Below are 26,274 nucleotides of genomic sequence, written 5' to 3'. Positions count from 1 at the left end.
TCGATCTCTTCATCGTATCTTCTTTTTTAATATTCACGAGCACATATTTTAGTAAATTGTATAAAACTAAGGAAAATATTTGGCTTAGTGTATTTTTGCATACTTTAGATCATTCTTCTATTTCATAAACAATTTTTGCTGCTTTAGTTAGGGAAAAATCAGATAAATATACGTCATGTTTGTTTCTAATTTTCAAATTATTGTACTCAATAGTAGTAGTTTTAGTAGTAGTACTTTGAACATTTCCAATGAATATGACAATATTATGCTATTGGTAAAAATTTGAAAGATAACTTTTTTACGAATATACTTATATGTTTTGATAGAAAATCTCACGTGTGTTTCAACAATTTTTTTTTATTTATAATCAAGATTGTACGTTTGTTTAAATAAATGCTACGTTCTTTTATAAAATTCTAAAGTAATTGATATTAATAACCAATAATTTCACCCTTAAATATTTTAGATATCACAGGTAATGGAGACGCAATTCAAATATGCTAAGAAAAAACCTGGAACGCAATTATTAGGAATATACTTTTTTATACATTTTTATATGAGACGCAATTCATAAGCCGCGAACTAAATCATAGCAGTGACCATAAATTTGTCAATCAAATACAACTTATCTTACTTTTTTACTTTAATTTTAAACTTTATTCCGTCGCTGTTTTATAACATAAGAAAAAGATCATTCGATTAATTTTAATTTTTTTAGCCCTTAGTACCTAGTTTAATTTATTTGAATATATATATATATTCATAAATAATAATAATTATATACATTGATAATAGTAATTGTAGTTTTTATACATATTTATATGTTTATATACCTACGTATTTATATTTTAATGTATTTTATTCCCGGGACCTTCATAGTAATTTTCTCGGATACTTTTTTTCCGGATACCACCAGGGAGTGGTAAACTGCAGATTCAGGTGTAGATTTTAAAATTGTTAAAAAGATTTTATAATAGTAATAATACATAAAATAGGTACGGGATTAATTTGAAAATTTGAACTTTAAATACTTATAAAAAATATCGTGCTAATATAGTAGACATCGATAATATATTTATCAATTAATATAATAACAACTAATAAGAAACCTGGTATTAAAGTTTTTCAACCCTATGAATAAAATATTATTTACCTTTATAAAATAAAAATTAAAAAAAGATGAAAATTGAAAATGTTCATAAGATACAAAATATGCTTTTGAAGAAATTGAAGCATTTTTACTGTCACTAAAGGTGACGACTGACATACAAAAAAAAAAAACTTATCATTATAAAATCAATGCAATATTCATCAATTCACTCTAAATCAAAAAAGATTGACAATTAGGTACTAATATTGTGTACAGTAGGTGTCGAATGGAATCACTGATATATAATAATCGTATAGATTAGGTTAGGTTAGGAAAAACGATTTAAAACAAAAATGATCTGTCAACCTGTAATATAACTAAATATATTTTATCATATTATTGCTACACGATCAGACATTAGTAATGCATTAGGTAAGCTGCTACAGTGGCGTATTTAGGTTTTTGTTATGGGGGGGGGGGGGGGATATGACTTTTTATGATAATTACTAACTTGAGGGGGGCATAGCCCCCCAAGTTTCCAGGAATTATAAAAGCTTATTAATATTAAATATACTTTCTACGCTTGCCATAATTATAATACACAACACATTACTTGAGATTAAATGTTTTATTAAACCAAAATCATGTTAATTATGTTATTACAATACAAGATAAAAAATATGAACTTAAAATGCTCATAAAAATTTAATTTGACTTTCCGGTAGAGATTTTTTTTTTTTTGATAAAATTAGGCATACTTATGAAGAATCTTATATTAAATTTTCAAATCTTAGATTTAAAAAGAAAAATTTTTATGAATTTCTAACTCAAAATAATTTGCTAAATTTCGTATTTTTTCCGTATTTTGTCAAGATTTGAACTTTAAATGGTTATAAAAAAAAACTGTGACTAAGGATTTTAATATTTTTTAACCACTATTGTAAAAATATATAAGAAGTATAGTATTACATTTTCTTACCCAACAAATAAAGTTTTATTGACATTCAAAAAAAAAAGGCGAGTAAGTCGTGGATGTCACTCTGCTGTACAGTAGGTTACAAGTGGGTTACTGTAATGGATGGAATTAAATTTGAATCCAATGATATTATATCATTGTATACGAAAATCGATTCTGAGCGAAGACGGTTTATCTGTCTAGGATATATTATAGATTATTAAAAATTTTCAAATCTTAGATTTAAAAAGAAAATTTTTTATTAATTTATAGTTTAAAATAATTTGCAAATTTTCGTGATTTTCGTGATTTTTACATATGCTGTTAAAATTCAAACTTTGGATGCTTGTAAAAAAAATTGTGCCAATATATTTCTTTTATATTTCACCTGCTATTGTAAAAATATATTAGGAGCCTTATATAAAATTTAAAATTCTTAGATATAAAAGGAAAATTTTTTATGAATTTCTAGCATAAAATAATTTGAACTTTGCCGTAAGTTTTACGTATTTAGTCAAAATTTGAACTTTAAATGCTTATAAAAAAAAAAAATGTGACTATATATTTCTTTTATTTTTCAACTGCTATTGTAAAAATATATTATGAGCCTTGTATTAAATTTTCAAATCTTAGATATAAAAAGAAAATTTTTTATGAATTTCTAGCATAAAATAATTTATGAATTTTTGTGATTTTTACATAATATGTTGTCAAAATTCAAACTTTGAATGCTTATAAAAATGAATTATGACTATGAATTTATTTTATTTTTCAACTGCTGTTGTAACAATATGTTAAGAGCCATGTATTAAATTTTTAAGCTTTTCTGCCTAACAAATAAATTTTTATCGATATTAATTTAAAAAAAACTAATAATGATCGAAAATTTCAAATGCCTATGAATAGTTCAACTTAAACCGAAATTTTTTGAAAATTACATGGTGGATAGAATATACTTATATAAACATTCGGTGAAAATTTCATGTATTTATGGTCATTCGTTTTAAAGTTACATCAAAAACCAAAATCGATTTTGTCGAAAAATGAGTGTGCGGAAAATTTCCCGTTTTTCCCTTAATTTTTAGTTTGTTTTTCTCGATTATTTAGAAAAGTATTTAGAATTTTTTACTTTCTTTTGATACCTCAAAATACCAACTAGATTCACTTTTTGATCGAACGAGGTACTGAAGTCAAAAATCGAAGCATTTTTACTGCCTCAAAACGTGATGATAGCACAAAAAAAAACACACATCATGGTAAAATCAATACATTCATCGCTCCGCTCAGAAACTAAAAAACCTAAAAAGTTGGAAACTAAGTATATCCGTAAACAGCCCAAAATATTTTGAAAATTGTATTAAATACAGAAAGTGTGAATATAATTAACCAGTGAAAATTTCATGTATCTACGGAAATTTTTTTTAGAATTACACCAAAAACCCAAATCAATTTTGACCAAAATCGGGTTTGCGTAAAAATTCCCGTTTTTTCCTAAATTTTTCATTTGTTTTTCACGTCACTTTTTACTTTTGACCCCCCAAAGTACCATATAGGTTCATTTTCCTATCAGAAAAGATACTGTTGAAGAAAATCTAAGCATTTTTACTATCCTAAAACATGATGACAGACACAAAAAATAAAAAAAACACAACATTGTAAAATCAATACATTCATCGCTCCGCTCAGAATCTAAAAAAAGTATTTGAATACATATTCATATTATTACATTTATTCGAATACTTAATGATTTTACAATACTGAACTGCAGTTTGTAAGCATAAAACGTTATTTTTTATTTGGAATAATAAAAATCTAGCCCGTCTGACTAGCAGCGCTCGGCGGTTTTATTCTTGCAAATTTAATCAATTATTGATAAAAAAAATAAAAAATAATCATAATATTTTAAATAATAATCGTAAAATTATAACGAGTAAAGACTATAATTAATTGTGTGTATACAGTTTATGGGGGGATTGATCTACTTGATCCCCCCCCCCCCCGTAAATACGCCATTGAGCTGATATAAGAAAAAGTTATAAGAAATATTATATTCAATTTTCTAGCTTTTTGACTCAACGAAATTTGATATCTATATATAGTATCAAGTATCTATAGTTATTCAGTTTTAAATTACAACAAAATAAGAAAATCATTGGATGATAATTCGTTAATTTATGAGTTCATGAATTCGTAAATATCTGATGTCGTAAAAATTTGAACACAGATCATCGTAAATCACTCAGGTGATGACTTATGAGTAATGACTAATGATAGACAAAAATGAAAAACATTTAATTTAGAGTACATAATGGAAAATGGTCTGAATTTTTGAAAATCAAGGTATACCGAACAAATTATTTTACTTACCTACTCATAATGTTTCCTATTTTCTAAAAGAAGCTTCTTTCGAAATATTTGAAATAGATGACCAGAGCATTTTTTTTCACTCAAAAAAGTATCTTCAGATAGAACAAAAAAATAGTAAAATACACACATCATTGTAAAATAAATATATTCGTGGCTTCGCTTAGAATCTTAAATTCAAAATTAACATCATTGTTGCATTGGTATACATTTTTAACAACATGTTTTTAGTTAGGTACTGTTAAAAAATTAAACAATTGTTATTTAGGATCTAGGTGGTAACTAACTGCTTTATAACTGTTTGTATTTTTCTCCATCGAGTATTATATTCTAGCTTTTAGAGAGTTATAAAAATATGTGGATTGTTTATTAATAACTTATAACTTAATGTTTTCACTGTGGTTTAAGATAACAATTTTCATAAACTTGTCTCCAATTGAAAATTATTTGGTATGAATACGTCGATTGTATAAATTTAGTTAATTTCAAGCTTATTTAAAGATTCAACTAGGAAATAGTTAATATAATATGATCATCAAACACATACCTACTATCTGCATAATCAAACGAACATTAATTCGAACACTTTTTTACTCGAACAGACAGTAGTTCTAATTCAAGAAATTCAAACTCATTTTAATAAAATTTACCCCCTGGTAGATGACAAATGTTGACGACGATAACAGCAATAATAATATATAGGTTATAATCGTTGTTGAATTGGATATTTTTATTATTAGTTTTATGTTGATACTTTAGTAATTTTAATTTTAATTAATTATTAATTACGAGTATTTAAGCATATCCACCATTTAAAATAGATATTTACCTGATACCGTGATAATTATTGACACAAAAAGCTGTAGAGAAGAAAAAATAAAGAAAAATATGAGAAATTTCGTTTTAAAGCATAATTTAACTTTAAATTTAAGGAACCTCATAAACCTAACCTATTTTAAAAACGTTAAACATTGATAATTATGTGTTAATTCAGTTATTTAATTGATAAACACGTATACGTATCTAATATTGTTAGTATTCGGATTTATATTAATACAAATGTTAACATTTTAATTATATATTTTATTGCAAGTATAGTATAAAAATAATATTTTTGTTCTAAAGTAATGTTAAGTAAGATAAGGTTGTCATAAGGTGGTCATACTTCCCAAGTAATATTTTACATTGGTATTGAGTTTTAAAGTACCTAAATAACTATTCGATTGAACTATTAGGTAGCTTATTTTATTTAAAAATTTTAAATATATGGGTATTATAGGAAATATATTATTTTACTTTGAAAATAACGAGAGTAATACCTAAGTATCAACCAATACTAAAATCGATACTCTATATCGGCTGATATCAGTGGATCAGTTTATTTTAAATCAGTATTGGGACTGATACTAAAATAAAAAACCAAATCAATAGCATAATATCTACCTATATAAATTTATGAATTTATTAAAAAGGCTGATGGAAATTCTAAAGCTGTTTTCGATTGGTGGTATCAGTTATCTTTTAATATCGATTCGTGGCATATGCCAAAAATTTTGATTTTAAGATAGATCGGTTATCCATATTTTATCCATAGCATACATCGGAGTATCAGATATCTGTAAAATGTGGTATCAGGCCATCCCTATATAGTTATATTGTTGGTTAATTTGAATTATGTACTTGTATAGCACTAGCCATAGTAATAGTTTCAGAGCGGGATTGGCCATATTTGGCCCATCGAGTTTTTCAGTATCTAATTTATCAGCCCACTAATGAACTTCATATCAACAACCCACATCCATATTCTATGGTCTGTGCAAGTCTCCATTTTTTCAATTTTTAACCCTTGAAATATTTTTGGTCAGCAGTCCCTCATTACTTGAACGGCCCAAAACTGTAGTAAGCCATCGGACCAAACAGGCCTGCACACTTTTATATATTTTTTATTTCGGTAGATTTGGTAAAAACCGATGTCATGAAAATGATTTCTTAACAGTGATTAATTTTAAAGTAATAATGTTTACGCAAACGTGGCTGGTGTCGTAATTTTCAAGTAGGGATAAGCGCAGTATTTTTTCTATTGGTTGGGTCCCAAAATTAATAAGTGGTCTTATCTGATCCTCTAGAAGCTTAATCCTGCAGACTAAAGATAATTGTATGATGTATCTACCATTTACAGTTTATTATTATTATTTGGGATAGGTAATTTTTTATTTATAATTTACTAGAAAAGTGCACATATCACAATATAAGAAAATCATTATAGCTCTTAGTTCAATTTTAAGATACCAACGAAATAATTATAATATATGTATTGAGCAGGAAAAGCAAAAAAGGATGTCTAAGTACACCTTTACGCCATAAAATGACACATCTTTCACCTATTAATATAGAAGTTGAAAAAAACATCGGATATGTTATTATAAAATAATAATTATTGTATTATATCATATAATTTTTTAGAATAGAGTGAATAATCGTACAATAGTTAAAATTAGTCAAAAAGTGAAAGAGGGGATACGTAACTATAACCGCTCTGCTGCATGAAGAATTTAGGTCAATATAGGTTTCGAGTGTACCCATTATCATTGAGATATAAGCCACTATAATTTGTATATTAAGAGGACGCTACACCCACATGACGTGTTGTTTCCGTCTTACAAGTGCGTAACATTGTAAAAACTGTTTCGCGCGGGAAAGAACCTAGAAGGCTACAGTTATAACTAAGAAACGAAATTTCCACCACATAATTAGGAGAACATTTACTGTGCAACGTTGTTTTCAATTTTTCGATATTACAAATAGAAAAAAAGTTCTTATTGTTTCAAAATTCATTATTTTTGTGTTTTTCAAAATCGAATAACTTTTTTTCAGTCCTAATATCAAAAAAATAAAAGCAACGTTGCACAGTCAAATTTCCCTTTTATTTGTGGTGAGAATTTCGTTTCTTAGTTATGACTGTAGCCTTCTCGGTTCTTTCCCGCGCGAAACAGTTTTTGCAATGTTACGTACTTGTAAGACGGAGACAGCACACGCGGGTGTAGCGTCCTCTTAAGAATGAATTCGATGACAAAACATTGCATATAAAAAACGATTCTGTCAGATTATATTACTCAGCATATTTTATGATATGTATACATATGTGTATATGAGACTGAGTTCTTGTTACAATAATTGACTATCATTTTTGATCATCTACAACAGAAAAATATTAAGAGATAACCAAAATTATCTATAATAATACATGTAGTATTATAGCACATTATTATACCTCGATAATGTTACTGAGCCAGTGTGTAAAGTGGACCATCCCCAACCCCTCTTACAATATTATTTTATGGCCAAATATTCTTGGACCTTGATGATATTTTCAGATATCATGAGTAAAAATGTGTTCAATCATGAAAAAGATAAGAGCAATTTAAGAGAATGGAAATATATTTATAATATAAGTACAAACATTTTCGAAAAAATTGATTACGTTATATGTTATTGTAATTCAAAAAACAAAAATAACTGTAAATGCATAAAATATTTCTACAGTTCTTTTCTAGATAATATTATAATTTTTTAAATATTTTGGCTTTTTTAAACTATGTGTATAGTATATTTATTGTGTATGATATCTTTTACTTTTTTCAATTTTTTCTATACATTTTTGTAAAAATGTTTGCTTGGTCAAAAAGCATAATAGATTTATATGAGAATAAGATTTTTCATAATATTCTTATACTTCGCAATGACTAAAAAAAAAAGTAGATACCTACAAGAGCGAAAATCCACATTCATTTTTTATCAGCATCTGAAGTTAAATTGTTAGCAAAACAATTCAAAATTAAGAACGTTTAATAATTATTTTTTAAATAAAAACTAAAAAATGCATACAATTTTTTTATTTTATTATCTTTAGATGCATTTTATAGAAATTTGTAGACTCGGTCAAACATTTTAAAAATCTAACACAAGATACTTAATTGCTTGAGCTAACTGTTATTTAAAATTGTTATAAATACATAATTATATATTTTTTTTAAACGATTATAGAAGTTCACATTTTGACTTAATTTCAAATTTTAAACGAAATATAATTTTTTTTCTTATTTTGTTGGAATAAAAAAATCAATATCGTAGAAACTTAATATGTTGTGCTATTGCTATATCATGTAAATTTGTAACTATACTCATTGACATTTTCAAAATACCAGTATTACAAATACAAAAATGTAAAATACAAAATTTCCTCAAAAAATGTTAGCTGATAGGCCGTCACTGCTCATAATCATTTTAGGAGATGATGATGATCACAGCCATCACTCAGCTGTGCTCGGTTTATTGACTACTTCAGCGTTCAAATTACTTTTGAATATGTCGTTATTCGTAAACAACTAGAGTCGCTAAACTGACACATCAATTACTATTTTTGTGATCAGATATAAATCACTGTTTGTTGTTTGTCCAATTTAATTATCAAACAAATGAGTTTCGAAATGCCTATAAGTATTGACGTGTTGCCGGTATTGATTTAAATTATTTCACAAAACTGTCACAACAACAACAAAATAGATGAGTAAATGGGTACCGCTCTACTGTACATGATAAGGTGTCGAGTCCATCACTTTACTTAATGATTGTGAATTTGAATTCGATGGTGTAAACTAATTGTGTGCAAAAACAATTCTAAGCGAAGCTGTTCTATCAGCCTGTATTACTATAAGCATCTAGGTTAATTTTACTAACTATTAGTAGTTTAAAGATGCTAAATAGCTACTTCGATGATGTAAAATAATTTTTGACAAACACATTTCATTCGAAATGTTTTAAAAGTATCAATCACTTATGAATAATATTTTTAAGTCATAAAAAATAATTTAAATCGTTATTCTCAGTTTGAGTAAAGAATTTAATCCAAATTCGAACTTAAAGTAGGTATTTGTTTAAAAAACGGTATTTATATAATTTTTAGATTTTTTTTGATTTTTTGGTTACAGTATGAAATACTTCGGAAACGCCTAGTTAGGCAATTTTCCAATCTTAAGCTATAAAAATTAAAAATGTTTATAAATTTTAACTAGGTACATATTATTAATTATTACATTTTCAAAATTTGTATGAATATCATTAACATTTAAACTTAAAATTATTATAACATAAAATTGTGCCTATGTGTATATTATCTTTAATATTTTTTAACAATTATTATAACAGCTTAGGGGAAATCTTGCAATATTTTTTCAAGTGTTTTTGACATACAATAATTTAAAAAAAACTAATGACAATAAAATATTTATTATGCTTATAAATAGCTTAAAATGAGTTTAAATATTTTGATAATTTTACGAAGTATATTATAAAGATAATACTAATATAAATATTCAGTGAACAAATTATGAATCAGCGGTGTTTTTTTTTTTTTTTTGATTAACACAAAATCGATTTTATCAAAAACTAGTTTTCTGTAAAATTTATGATTTTTCCTTAATTTTAGATTTTGAGTGGAGCGATGAATTTATCGATTTTACAATGATGTGTTTTTATTTTTTATTTTTTTCTATATCTGTGTACGATAAGTAGTTAAAATAATGCTTTGATTTACTTCAACGGTATCTTGTCTAGTAGAAAAGTTAATCTAGTTGGTACTTTGAGGGGATTCAAAGTCAACAATAATTAGTTTTCAAAGTCAGCCTAAAAAACAAGTAAAAAATTAAGAAAAAACTAGAATTTATACGCAAAACCGGTTATTCACAAAATCGATTTTGGCTTTTGGTGTTACGCAAAAAAAAATCACCGTATATACATGAAGTTTTTCCTGAATGTTTATATCAGGATTTTTTACACACCATACGATTTTCAAAATATTTTAACTCATTTTAAGCTGTTTAAAGACACTTTCAGTTTTCAATTTTTTTTTACTTTAAATATCAATAACATTTTTTTCTTGGTTAAAAAAGATTAAAACCTTAATACAGTGTGTTGCCCATAAGTTAATTTAATAGTAGTTTGAAAATATTAAAGACATTCATGTTTTTTTTTCCATAGGTACCTGTTTTAAGTTCGAATTTTGACAAAATGTATTAAACTTAAAATTTACAAATTATTTAGTTAAAATATCTTAGGCTGACTAACCGTGTTTCACATACATTGATATTATACCACTGAATTCAAATTTAGTACCATCCAGTTCAGTTACGTACTGCACAGCAGAGCGACATCCACTTACCCGTTTTTTTTTTTTCTAACGCTTTTGAAAATTATTGGTTATTTTCTATTTTGACCTCTCAAGAGTACTAACTAGACACGCTTTCTCAGTATATAAGATACACCGATGTTTAAAATCGAAACATTGTTACATCTACTTATCATGTATACAAAAAAAAACCTTTATCATTTTAAAACCTATATATCCATTGTCTCGCTCAGAATTCAAAAATTATAAAAATTAAATAATTTTACTTTAAATTAGGTGGTAAAATATTATTTCTTATTTGCTATGTGATAAACACTTTATAATTAAAAGAATTTATATAATACAAGAGCCTTTGTGTACGAACTGTTTTGTTTAATGCTTAGACTGTTTTAGATTTGTTAACTGTTCCAGACAATATCAAAAGGATAAGAAAATGAGAATAATACAAAGCAATTTCCTTTAAAAACAAACATAACACAGAATCTTAAATGTTTAATATAAGACTTGTATTAGCTTTTATACATTATATAGGTAATAGTTATATTAGAAGTTAGAAACAGACATATCAATTATTTGGATAGAACATGTCGAAGGATTTGTCTTTGAAAGCAATGAATCAAAAGGCTGCAGTTTTATCAAAGGAAATTGTTTCCTTCCACAGATTGAATATGTACCTAAATCTCTGTTATTTACTACAAACCACATTCAACCATAATTTAATTTAAATGCAATATTTAACTACGTTAGAAAATAGGTTTATATTAACACTATGACTGACAATGGGCATAGGTTTTATTTTATTAATGTCTAACAACGATGTATTTTTGCTTTTAACATACAAGGATAACATCATTATTTCGAAAAAAATTACTTTTTTTAAAATTGGATTGTCCAAATGAAAATTGTTTTCCAATATAAAATTCGACACAACTATATTTGTATTTTGTTTTTGTTTTAAAATTTAAACTATGTGTTTATTAAAAACTATTGATAAAATAATAAAAAATATTCTTTCATTTTAATAGATTATTAAATAATAATAGGTGAATCAAATAGATTGAAAATTCATATCTTTTTTGTGAGACCACATTTCGCTCATCTTAAGTTGAAAAGCAATTTGAAGAATATTCAATGTTCATACATAACAATTTTAAGAAAACTATTCATTTGCAATGAAAAATGTTATATAGGATAACAACACAACTAGTAACGAAATATTGTTAATATTAAAGATTGAAAGATTGCAATCAATGCAAATATCTTAAAATTATCAAAAAATGTCATCTAAATATTTTTATATAAGATATATATTTGAATAAAAAATAGTATTCCGAACAAAATGTAAAGCATTCTAATAAATTTAAAATTCGACGCAGGTGGTACCGTTCAAAGAAGTTAATACTTTTTTTAAGAATCATTGGCAGTTATTTTAAAAGAAAAAGTCTCATTTTATATATTATGCATGAAAAGACTCGAATTATTTCAAAAAATTTAATAATTTTAGATTTTGGCTGAAATTATTAAATAAAATATTATCATACACTTTACATTTCGATTATTTGACGATACTCAAATGTAAATTGATTAAAGTTTAATAATGCATATTATCAATATGTTTTAATCAAATATTGTTTTTAAACAATTTTAATAATTGTGTTTCTCAAATTCAGAACTTTTATGATTTTACAAACATTTATTTTTACATTTATCTTCAAAATTTTTTTTTTCATTTTAAGAAGTGGCAATTCTTTAAATACTGATTTTACAGTGTTACGTGTTTTTGTGTCTGTCATCATCACCTTTTGGGGCAGTAAAATTTGATTTTATTTAACAGTATCTTTTCTGATAGAAAAATTAATATAATTGGTACTTTGAGTTTGAAAGTAGACAAATTATCAATAGTTTTCAAAAATGGTAGGAAAAACAAACAAACAATTAAGGAAAAACGCAAATTTTTACACAAAACCGGTTTTCCACAAAATTGATTTTTGTTTTTACTATAAAAAAAAAAAAAATGTTAGATATGTAGGTACATACAATTTTCCTTGAATGTATATATCAGTTTTTTTATACACCATATAATTTATAAAATATTTTTACTTGTTTTGAGCTATGTATGGACATTTTCAGTTTCAAAATATTTTAGTTTTTATTTTATATAAATGGCAAAAAAATTTTGTTTGTTTAGTATAAAAGCTTGAAAATTAAAAACAAGGATCAGAATCAAATGTTAAAATATGGCGATTGAAAAATATTAAAAATACATAGTCATGAATTTTTTTTTCAAATGTTAAAATTCAAATGTTGATAAAATTTATTTAACTGAAAATGTACCAATTGTTTAATTAAAATATCCTAGACTGACAAACCGTCTCTGCTCAGAATCATTTTTGTAAAAAATTATATTATACAATTGAATTCAAATTTAAAATCATCCATTATTGTAACCTACTGTACAGTAGAGTGAAATCCAATTACCCGCTTTTTTCACATTGCCGTAAGAGTACATTTTAATTGAAAAACCCATTTAGTTATTTTTATCATTTTATTATGGATACTGTATCCTAGTGACTTATTTTTTTTTCATGGTATAGCTTCAAATACTTAGGTTATTAGTTTACAAGTTTCGTGCTAATTTAGACAGTTAATCAAAATAAAACAAGTTTCATTTTAATTGATACATATTATGGATATTGGGTGATTAATAAATAGAATTATACATGTCAATATCTTCAAGAATTAAAATAGTGACTTATTACTAATAATAAAGAACTTTAAATAGCAAATACTATACAGCAGAGTAGCTTCCCGATTTTTCACGTGTACCATATTTTTTTACATATTAAATAAACATTTACAATTTAACCAACCCAAAATATTTTTGTGATTTTCTTTCTTTGTACTTTATAAGTCAACATGGATATCAGCTTGTCTTAAGATTATTATAAATTAATGATTTGAAAAATGAAAGGGAAAAGTCATATAAGAATATAGAAATATTGCACACGATAAGAGTATTATTAAATAATTATTTAACGAGAACGCAAAAGCTTATAAATTATAATTTCTACTTAACCTTTGATTTAAATTTTAGAAACTTTGTAGTTGATAAATAAAAAATTACCCGAGGAACTTCCTCAGCCGTTATCAAGTTTATATAGTAAGTTATAATTATATATCGTGTCCACATTCATGTACCTATGTAGTATTTGAATAAAATCGTTAGTTACGAAAAATAATGTCTTAAAGTAGTTTAAAGGACTGCGGATGGTTCAATTAATTTTAAGTAAAAAACATCACATATAGGTACAATAATAGAACTTAAAGGTTAATACCAACCTACCGTAAATGGTGTCAATAGAAGGTTGTTTAGTATAAATAACTTAAAATTCAGATTAATTTAATTGTATATATAAAATAATGGTTAGGTGAAAATAATTAATTAAGTAACATAGTTCAAGTTTCTAAGATTAAAATTTTTCGAACATTAACGAAATAACAAACATTGTTAGATTTTTAGACGTTTTCATCGCTTTGGTTGAATTCAACCACTCGTAAACAAGTAATGTGGTTAAGCTTTTATAATTCCATTAAAATAAACGTATAAGGACTCTTATAATAAATATTCTGAAGTATAAAGTTTAAAAAAATAGTTTTCAAATGATTTAAAATAACAAATAGTAATCATAGTATTGAGGTATAATATGAGCAAAAACTAAAAGGATACAGCGTTAAAAAATATTACATAACTAATGACGGATTACTAAAAATTACTTTATTAACATAAACATACTTGAGTCTATGTGTATAATATAAGTAGGTATTTATTAACAGAATATTTTTCTTGGAATAATTCATGTGTACATTTTTTTGTCACGGTTTAAAAAAAAATTATTTATTTGAATTTTTTATGAAATCGTGTTTAGTTTATAAATAATAGGGGAAAAATACTTTACGATACAGTGGGTGATTTAAGATTGGATTTAGCTTTAACTTTTGGTATTAGATTTACCAGAATCAGCTAATGTTGAAAAACTATGAAAGTGATGAATTTATATTTGCAATAATAATTCTTGTTCATATTATTTAAATGAATTCATGACCACTGAGTTTTAAGTAACGTTGTATCAACGAATATCATATTAGTACACTAAACTACAAAATAATAGTACATTTTTTATGATGGTAGTATTATAGGTACTTTTATATTCTACAGACAAGCTTTTTTATCATAAATAGATAACGATAATCATTTATCAACATATTTATATGAAAGGGGAAAATTACGAGGTGAAATCTTACTAGTTAAAAATTACCCATTGTTGACCTTGGCTAGGAATTAACGCTGTCTAGAGTCTGCAATAATATCCTAAAATTGAATTTTTTTATGGAATATTATTTCTAATAAAGAAGTATTCGGTATAATAACGATTTATAACAGTACGTGACTTGAATCTCGACCGCTAAATCTAAGTACAACTATATATAATATACATTTTATAGTACACATATTTAACATCCAATAATGTCAAACTTAATCAGTGATTACATTTATGTTAAAAATCTGTTACAATTAATTCATAATAGAATTTATAAACAGTTTAAATTATTTTCTGTAGGAAAAAATCTCCATCGATTAAGTGTTAAAATTCAATTATAGGTCTGATCCTCACACAGCTGTACCCATTATAAGAAAATGTAAGGTTACATTTGCTTGCAAAATTATTCGATGTCAAATAACAATTAATTGAGTTATAGTTAACTAAATGTTGATCTATGATGTTATGCTTTTTATTTTAAATCTACTAAAAAATATAAAGACGTTGCTTTAAAAAAAAAAAATCATAAAAATGCCCAATCTTATACGAAATCTATATAATATAAAATTATAAATTATAGATATATTATACTGATTTGATGACGGCATATGACTCCGATATGACTGAAAAAATAAAATGTATAATATTATTTTACTCATTCCATAAGTAACTATAATATCTGTACATATTTTACTATTTTTATTTTCGAATGATTATTGATAATTGGTTTGAAGAGCATTTTCGGTCACATAAGTTGCGTGAGCTGAAACTCGGCTGCACTATATAGTGCTGAAATGACGCGCTTTGAAAACAATATGGTAGAGGACGAAATATTGTAATAACAGTTTATCAAAATATGTCTGAACGACGTACAAACAAAATTTCTCAAAGAACAGTTTAAAGATAATATAATAAAGCTGTTTGTATACATTAGACGGTATTGAACACATACATACCATGTCTGAAGAATAATATTATTCGAGTGAAAAATGTTCATTATTTCAATGGTTGAGTTGGTTCCTGAGTCCGAATTATACTGAATTGAATCCCACTAATGTACCTAATTTGTAAAATATGTATACCACAAATTGGTTCCGATAAACTTAAATGTGAATAATAAAACTATACCTATGTTAAAATTAACGTATGTTTTAATTTTTATATTTTTATATACTTGATAAAATTTTAACTCGTTTCAAGCACTTTACAGACATTTTCATATTTCAATTTTTATTTCTTCTGTCAAAAGTGCCGGGTGATTAATTGGAAATCCCAAAAAGTGCCAAGCGTAACACATCAGCACTATAATAAAGCATTCAAATCCATCCCCGGTCATTAAAAAACATAAACGCGTAATCATTTTAACAAATTTTATTTTTACTGTTTCTACATAAGTGCGTTGAACGTTACCGATAAGTTTATAAACCTGTTCACAACTCTTGGTTGTTACTTGTTATAATAAAATAAAAATAATTGTTTGGAATTTTGGAATTTTCTAATTGTTAAATAGATCTCTTATATTTGCCATGACCGATGAATGGAGAAGCGTGAAAAAAATTGTTTGTGTGACCCGTGCGGGAAGGTAATTTCAGTCTTGGATGAAATTTAACACTCGACTGTGGCTCGTGCCACGCAAGTCGTCCGCGACTGAAATATTCTATTTTAGTTAAAAAAATTTAAATTTTAAAATTCTTATAGCTATGAATGTTACCAAAATTATAAAAAATAAATGTACTCAGTTTTTTTATAGATATTTTAAGTTCAAATTGACTGAAATCGCATATTAAAACCATAAACAATAACAGTTATGTTTATTTTAATATAATTTAAAAATATTATTCATAGGTACTTAACATTTTTGGAGTAGTATATTATTAAATACACACAACAACAATTCCAAATGTAATTTTTTAGACATAAATTAATTTAATCTAATGTAGTACTAATGCCTAATAGTAAAATACATTACTTTAATCACAATAATATCATAAAATATTTCTATACTTAATAGATATTATAAATCACATACTGTCTTCGCTCAGAATAGTTTTTCGTTTACAATGATTTTATATCATTGAATCCAAATTTAACATATCCATTACAGCGACTCTAGAATAAGACATCTGATGTACAGCAGATCGTTACCCAATATTACCCTATTTTTTTAGTATGTCCAACGATAAATATTTATTTTTAGCAATCTATTAGATATAACATTATATTTGTTAACTTTTCTAGAAATAATAAATATCTGATAAAATAATATAAAAATTCGAATTTGTACATATGAGAACTAATTTGAACAGTTGCATGATGATAAGTTATTTTTATCGGGAAACAACTCGTATAGGTATTCTATTTGATCTTTCAACCAGGGATTATAACCTTTATGTTTTTTTCGGTTTCGGTTTCGTTTTGGTTTTTCAAAATAATATTGTTAAGGTTTCGGTTTTATTTATAAATTTTAAAAATATGAAATTGAGGTTGCGGTTACGGTTGCGGTTTTTACCGGTTTTAACCTGTTACAAAAAAATAAATATTTTAAAACTTTAAGCGATTATAGAACCGTACAAATACAACCAAAAAATATATATAGGTACAGATAAATTTGGTAGTTTTCAAACAAGTCTAGGGATAGACAGCTCTTTTAACAATCAAAAACCGTATGGTAACATTACATTCCAATTTAAAATTACAACTAACAAACTTATGCTTTATTATTTACAATTCATCTTAATTAACAATTATTGTTATCAACTTCTCATAACAAGAATGAAAATAACTCTCAATATTTTCGTTTGAATATTTTTGGATAGTACTCAGTATCGCTCAGCTATATTATAGTCTACACTCTACAAACAGTACAAATTACAATCAATTATTAATAAAGTAAAGTATCTATTAATAGTTTCATAATTAGACTTTGGGTTGTATACTGCAGGCAATGATTTTTATTTTCCATTACATAATATAAAATATTCTTGAAAAATATAAATTAAATAATAAATAATGTTGAAAGCGTAGAAAAAATTTTTTTTTGAAAAATTTACTTATAAATAAGAAAGTTATAACCGACAAAAACTTTTAAACCCGAAAAAATTGAACTTTAAAAATTGGGTTGGGGTTTTGGTTTGGTTATTTAATCATTTTAAAATAGTGGTTTCGGTTAAGTTACGGTTAATATAATTATTATAACACAAGGTTCCCGGTTCTATAATCGGTTATTTTCGGTCCGGTTACAGTACCTGCTTTCAACAGCATAATCATTATTACATTTATACTAGTCTGGCCTTCGAAATACAATTACCTAAGGATTGTTGGTTGTGTCAACCTTTAATGATATTTGCTTAATTATTTACACAATAATAATAACATCATATTATGTTTATACGTATTTTATTTTTTATTTTTGTATTTCAAAGCTATAGAATATATTATCATGGTCAATATAGTAGTCATCTTGTTCTTTCCGGTTCTTTTTCTTCTATAATTACATTGTCGTCTGTTGGTCTTGTTTTTTTCTCCGGTGTGTACAACTTCTTATACACTCAGTATATTTTCGAAACAAACCCAAAACTGTTTCTGAAATTCATTCTTAGAACACGCCATAACGTTCCATAGTAAAGTTAGAAACCGAATTAGTGTTATTCAATCTAAAAGTTAAGACCTCATAGAAGAGCGACATCCTAGTGTGTTTCATTGCCTTATATTTTTTCACGAAAATATATCATTATATTTCTTTTTTTTTTTAAGAAAATATAAATCTCTTCATGGTTGCTACAAAAAATTGTTAGTGTTCGAAATGTTGTATTCATGTGTAATTTTTTTGTATTTACTAAAATAATCTGTAATTTTTCGTATTTATTGAAATTTTTATATATATAGATACTTATATTTTATTTACTCTCAGTATTTACTTTTAAAAACTCAGCATTTTTTTTGGTTAAATTGTGTATTCTTGTTCAAGAATTTAGTCTGGATAAGTTATTCAATTTACATTTAATTGATTGTATACATTATACACTTTTGTTTACACTATGTAAAATTACAATAATTTTCAATAATTTTCAATAAATTTTTGTCGCATATTTAAAATGTTTTATGATATGCATAATTCCACATTCAGCATGAAGTACAATGTGCATTTTAGATTCTGAGCGGAGCGATGAATGTAATGATTTTACCATGATGTGTATGTGTTTTTTTTTTTGTGTGTTTGTCATCACGTTTTGGGGCAGTAAAAGTGCTTCGATTTTTGACTTCGGTACCTCGTTTGATTAGAAGTGAATCTAGTTAGTACTTGGGGGTCATAAGTAAAAAATTCTTTATATTTTTCTAAATAATCAGGATAAATAAACTAAAAATTAAGGGAAATTTTACGCACAATCAGTTTTCGGCAAAATCGAATTTTGGTTTTTAATGTAACTTTAAAACAAATGACCATAGATGCCTACTAGAAATTCATAAAAATTGTCTTTTTAAATCTAAGGTTTGAAAATTATTAATAATCTAATATATATCCTAGACAGATAAACCGTCTCCGCTCAAAATCGTTTTTCGTATACAATAATATAATATCATTGGATTCAAATACAATTCCATCCATTACTTGTAGGCTACTGTAGGTACAGCAGAGCGACATCCACGACTTACCCGCTTTTTTTTAATTTCAATGAATCCGATTGTTAGGCTTACCACTCAGTTAGACACAAAATAAGAAATTTAAAATTTAAATGGCACATCAACCTATTAATATGATTATCATTCATTGTAAATACGTTTACAGTTGTATTTAATAACAACTCAATATTCATTTAAAAATATACGCATTATACAATTAGGTATAATGTATGACTATTGTCGTATCATAATTATACATGTAGGGGGAAATAAGATGGTTCCAAGATTCCTAGAAAACGTGGAAAAATAATATAATTTATTCTCAAACTATTTAAAAGATTAGAAAAATCACAATTTTAAAATAAAAGAAATGTTTTTCCATACAAAAACCATTTTTATTAATAAGCTTGTTATGTAACATAATATGAATAGACCTACAAAGTACTGCTGAGTCAAAATTGCTTTAGCTTCAATACTTAAGCTTAACTCTGATTGCATTATTGTTTTTAGCATAAAATAAACACTAATTGGAAAACAAAATCCCCAGCAAAAAAAAAATAATAATAATAATGGAATGTACATTAAAGAAGGAAATATAGATACTTGGTATGTTAATATGTACTGATGTTCCCAATAAAATAAATAAATTCCCAACAACCTAACTGACTAACTTACCACGTATTTCACAATACTATCAATATATGTTTTAATAATATAATTATGTGTTTAAAGTTTAACTCGTAGATTAATATGAATAAAGATAAATTTTTGTGTACAAAATTGGATTTCCCAAAGATATATTTTTCCATAACTATAGTAGGTTTAGTTACAGATTATACCTACAATAGTTTATACCTACTTATTTGTGTTACTTATGGTTACTCGTTAACGTAATACTATACTGTCGTTATGTCATAATATGTTTTTTTTTAATTTATGGCCACAAAAACTATTATATAATCAGTTAACTAAAGTTTTAATTTATACATTAGAATACACAATCGGAAACAGATTTGTTTAGAATAATAATTAAACTTTAGGTGGTACATAATATAATGTTATGTAAGTAATTACCTACGCAACTTAAATTATTCTACATTTTGTAGGCAGTTTATTACTCTATGAATATAAACAATATTGAACGGTTATATATAAGTACATAAAAGTATAAAATGAAATATACAATTTAAAATGTATACCTACAAATGAGTCATAACTCATAAATTAAACATTTTTATGAATTACTTTTTATGATGGTCAACATATTTAATAGTTTATTTTTGTCCAAAATCTGAAAAAAATAATTTCAACGCAAAGGTTTTATATTGGTCGTATATGCGAGTCATCGTTTCGTGAAATATAGTCAATTTGTAAACATTTTCATACATATATATATTATATACATATACTCATTATTTTATGTCGAATAACCGAGCGAAGAGTTTTATTTGGATGAGATAAAATGGGTAAACATTATTGCCCATAAAATGTTTTGGGGTTCATAATCAAAGTTTATTTTCACAAAATGTATTCATTTTATACATTTTTTTTTTTTTAAATATAATACGTGCAGTCAGTGTAAAATTCAACGAGTTCTTCAAAGTTATGTATTATTACTATACATTTATACAGCTGTTGCGTCGACATTAGTAATCCTACGCAACAGTACAGTAATTTTCGTTTCCATCCATTACATTACTACACAGGTGATATAATATTTTTAATTGAATGATTTTTTTTTTTCGATGGGATAGAATCTAAATCCACAAACTTTTTTTATAGGACTTGGTCACTTGCTTTCAGTATTTAAAATATAAAATAATAATTTATGGCATTTATTACTAGTAAATATCAAAAAAGTTATAAAATTTAACAATTATAAAAAGATAATATTACTAAAATAATTTGTTTCGTTCCATGGTTCTAAATTCACTACCTACCCACCCCCATATTATTATATTAAAATGTATTTACTTATACGTCTAAAACTGATGTTGCTGATAATTTATTAGTACTATATATTCTTTCGATCTCGTGCCATCAATGAGTTCATATAATTGACAAGCAAATAAAGTCTCCATTTTTTTAAATAAAATTTTTCAAGCACATGCTTTTAAATCCTAAAATTGTTGTAATTCGCTATGTAGTTACGATAGTTGGAAAAAAATGTTAAGCTAGTCAGGTTGCAAAACAATTACCTATTTAAGATATTATTATCCTATAATCTACGGAAAGATTCACTCAATCCAGACGAAGACGTGCAAGGTTGATCAAAGTATTATTTTTACAAAATATAAAACTAAAAAAAAAAAATCAATTTTAAACCAGTGTAGGGAATATAATTAAAAATAACAATATTGAGACTTGCAACAGAAAACAAAATAAACACGTGAACACGCTTACATACATTTTAATCAGTCAACCGTGGACTATACGTCTATACGCGGAAAGCAAACAGGAAATATTTCGTGTCCACTGCATTATATTTTATTCCATTAATCAATAAATTGCAACCATTTAAAGGTCCAATTAAACATCGTACGAGTTAAGGGAGCGTTATTGTTATAATAATGATCATCGTGACTTATATTCTATCATATACTTCCAGACTTACCATAGTCCATAATGCCATATTATAAATTAAAAATAATCATTACGTACCTATATCTATACCTAATGAACATTTTTCAAAACGCCTGTCAATTTTTAATGAGCTTTACTTACCCAATATTATTAATATCAATATATATTATAAATTTTCATAACTGCATGACGCGCAACTAGCGATGTAATGTACTCAATAATTTAATTTTTCTTCCTAAATACAACTTACATTGTCTAATTTATTCATCGGCTTAAAAAAAAAAAATAGAATTAATATTGTTTAAATTTAGAAACATATTCATTATAAAAGTTTAACTCTATATTTAAATAATCTTTATAAACTTAATCCAGTAGTCATTGCTCATTACATTCCCAATTTCAATAGGTAGTCGATATTAAGAGATAAAATAATCGCAGTATTAACCTTTCATCAAAATTAAATACATATAATCATTAACACTAATCAAAAGGTTTTTATAGGTGGCCCGAAATGTCTTCCTTATAACATTATCACATGCCTAAATGCGCGACTGCGGACGGATTTATGAACTGTTATTTTCGTATTTGTAATACAAATAATAATTATTACTTAAGTTACGACACGCGCGTAGATATCGGTGTCACATTCATCAGTATAATAATATAACATAAGTCATTTTTTGAAGTTAATTGGCTCATTAATTATTCTTTTTCTCCTTTGAGTTTATCATTCATTTTGATTGCACTGCGTTACATTACACCATTATAATCGTTGTACCGTGACGACATTGCGCCACAATGCGTATTGTAATTTCCATTAGTGACAATATTGGTTACTTTTATGTTTCCGACGTATTTCAATGTTTGATGTTTTTTTTTTTTAATTTTAATTTTTTTTTATTAGCCTTCAGTCGTAGACTATTATGGATCAACAATTATTTGAATATTAGGGATACATATTATGTAACAATATTAATGATAATAAAAGTAATAATAGTATAATAATGATATAGATATAAATAGATAACGAACATATATAACAAACAATTAAGATATACAGCACAAAAGATAATTAATATTAATTATTAATGGGCAGCTTTTTTTTTATTTTATTTGAACATTCGATGACAATAAGTTCATATACGTATAATATAGATATATAGGATATGGACGTACAAAATACAAGAAATAATTAATATACAGATAAAGGAAAAATGGTTAACAATGTGGTATAGCGTGATTATGTGAGTAGATATATTTGGAATTATTTATAATTGTGACTTACTTAATAGTGAAGTAAGAAGGGAAAGGAGGGATTTTATGATATTTGAGAATTCGGAGATAAATGAAGTTAACAAAGTTTCGATCATTGAAGAAGGTTTAGAAAGATTTTGACCAGAGGAAGCGATATGGGCATAAGACGGTTGATTGGTACCTGCAGAAGCGGCTCTGATAGAATTGTATTTAGGAGAAGGAGTAGTTATAGGAAGTTCTCGCCTAATTGGAGGTATAGGACGTTTAAGATTTTTATGATCGGGCAACCTTTGTAATTGGCGGTGTGGTTGCCCTTGCATAAGGCACATCTGGCTGGAGAGTCACGTGACTTGGTACAGGAATTCGAGTTGTGATCTTCCCCACATTTCACACATCGTGGGTCATGGTAACAGTATTTCCTGGTGTGATCGTAAGACTGACAATTTATTATAACATAGTGGAATGCTCTTTGGTGTATAAGGTTTTTCAACGACGATTGCTGAGTTAAAAATTAACTTAACCTTAAGATATGTCATAGTTATTGGTAGCTTTTTGAACGTTGACGAAGAAACGTGGCAAAGGCGTTTTGTCCGAAAAACGCTTTATGTTGTGTATGTTGGTGACGTGGTAACCCAATTCTGAAAGGCCGGCAATAATGTCTTCGTGTACAGTTGATGGGTGGAGATTTCGTATTACTACGCGTAACGTACGCAAGACGTCGGTCTGATAAGAATGATAACTGTCATCATTCTCCTCTAAATGTGTTCATAACCGGTTGTAATGTTCAACGAAATGCGTGCAGAGGATAAGATAGGAGGGCGTGGATTTACAGATAAAATCTGTAGAGTCGAGTATGGTTAGGAGGCTGGAGGTTAAGATGGAGATATTGCCTACATTTTTTAAGTAAACAGGTGGTACTTAACATGGTATGTCGGGGCTATTGCGGATTTTGACGTTGGAACCGGATGGGTTCACGTCAGTGTTGTCACGGTTAGCGAGAACGGAAAACCGATTTGGACTCGTGAATAACTTAGTTGTCTTTTCTTCAGCCTTTGGTGATAGAGAAGATGTATAAAGATTTTTTTTTGTTCGTAATTTTAGAATAAACCACATTAGAATGCGATGATATAATAACTAGGTAGATTTATATGAATTATGGTCAAAGCCGTAAAAGAGGATAAGATTAGATAAGAGAACGGCAAGCATACTGTTGATAGAAAATGAAATTATGAGGATCTGTAAAATCTTATTTTTCCAGCAGTGCCGTTACTTATAGATTATAAGTCTTTATAACCACACGAAGAAATTTTTCCTCGCAGAATATATGCAAATACATATAATGCGATGTAACATTATATCATATTATGGTGCTATAGTGTTACTAAATATAATGATATTATACGATGAATTTGTATACGTTGCACCTACGGCGAGGCCGTATGACTACACAGGATTCATAGAATTTCATTGAATAAATTCGGTAGATATACACTTATTGGTGCTCTTTAACAGAGTGCCTAACGTCAAACACATTCTGCCTCGAAATGCATATTTCTCCGTTAGATATTCTGCCGATTCCCATTTGCAAAGGATGTTCTGAATTGCAATGCGTGACATGTCAAATGTAAAACTCTAGGGGTCTGGAAATTATTTGCAAAACGTAATCTCTTTGCACGCAATAAAACTATTATACTGTGTCACAAAAATATACTTTCTAATTGAGTGCTAATAGCAAGCTTAAGTTTATATTAGAATTGAGCTTAAAAATATTTAGAAATACGAGCTTATTATACAAATTTGTTTTTCTGTGTCAAATTTCAAACTGTTATACAAAATAAGTGACAAAATATAATAATGTTATTGTTAAAATCTCAATAAAAATAAAATAACTCCACATCCACACACCATGATAATATGTTTTCGAGTAAATTCAATCAAAATAATAATGTTTTGAACCATTTTAAGTTTCTTTGGAGCTTTAAAATAATTAATACCAGACATTAAAATAATATTATCAATGAGTCTGCAATATCATTATATCTCTTATAACACGTGATACATAAAAAAACTTAATGCATCAACTTTTTTCGACATTTATGATCTACTTAAATTTTTTTCTTAAATAGTATACTTTATTTTTTATTATTCGCTCTTACAAATGTATTGATTAAACTTTTTTTGATTTTCAACATATGTGTTCTATAAATATAATACTTAAATTAATTTATTTCGTTTTTTTCTTATGAATTTTTACGTGAAAACAATGTTATTTTTTCAGTTGGCGAGAATTAGGACCCTAAATAAGTTTGTACTTTTAGGAGGTATTTATGTATTTTTAATTTTTTTAATTACAACATTTGATATTTTCAAATTTGTAATTACCAGAAGTAGTAAGTTTAATATCGATGGACTGAAAGAAATAAATAATTAACGATAATAACGACTGATAACCCATACATTTATGATGATAATTGATTATAATAAATTATTGTAATCATAGAACTAGTTACACCGTATCTCTAGATTCCCTCTCCCTACCAAAGTACCAACTACCAAGTATAATATAACCAAATCTAACTGATTATGTAGGAATTTTTTCGAAGTTCATTTAGGATAGTATTTAAAATAAAAAACTATGTTTAGTGATATGAATGTTTTTTGTCTAAAAAAATCTAAAATAATTTGTTAAAATTTAAATTGCTTTGACAATATTTCAATGATAAATTATTTAAGGAGTCACAATTTTGAAAATCAAACGGCATTATGGCAACCTAACTTGCTTACAAATAAAACTTATAAATATTTGTTTAACACTATAATATTCTAGAGGATTATTTTGATTGCTGGAAAACTAATATAACATTTAAATTTAATGTTTAAGTAATATGTATTGATAAATTAATAA

At 26.2% G+C, this 26,274-nt stretch overlaps 1 long non-coding RNA gene across 1 annotated transcript in view; it reads left to right on the top strand.

Annotated features, from left to right (window-relative positions):
• The window catches only part of LOC149060676 (uncharacterized), a 39,272-nt gene that overhangs the window by 7,246 nt on the left and 5,752 nt on the right, over nucleotides 1-26,274 (top strand). The window lies entirely within an intron of this gene.

Source organism: Diuraphis noxia, unplaced genomic scaffold (genome assembly GCF_037042655.1).
Source record: "Diuraphis noxia isolate RWA-SAM2 unplaced genomic scaffold, SU_Dnox_SAM2 contig0001, whole genome shotgun sequence".
In the NCBI taxonomy this organism is placed as follows: Eukaryota; Metazoa; Arthropoda; class Insecta; order Hemiptera; family Aphididae; genus Diuraphis; species Diuraphis noxia.
This window is presented reverse-complemented; position numbering and strand designations above follow the sequence as displayed.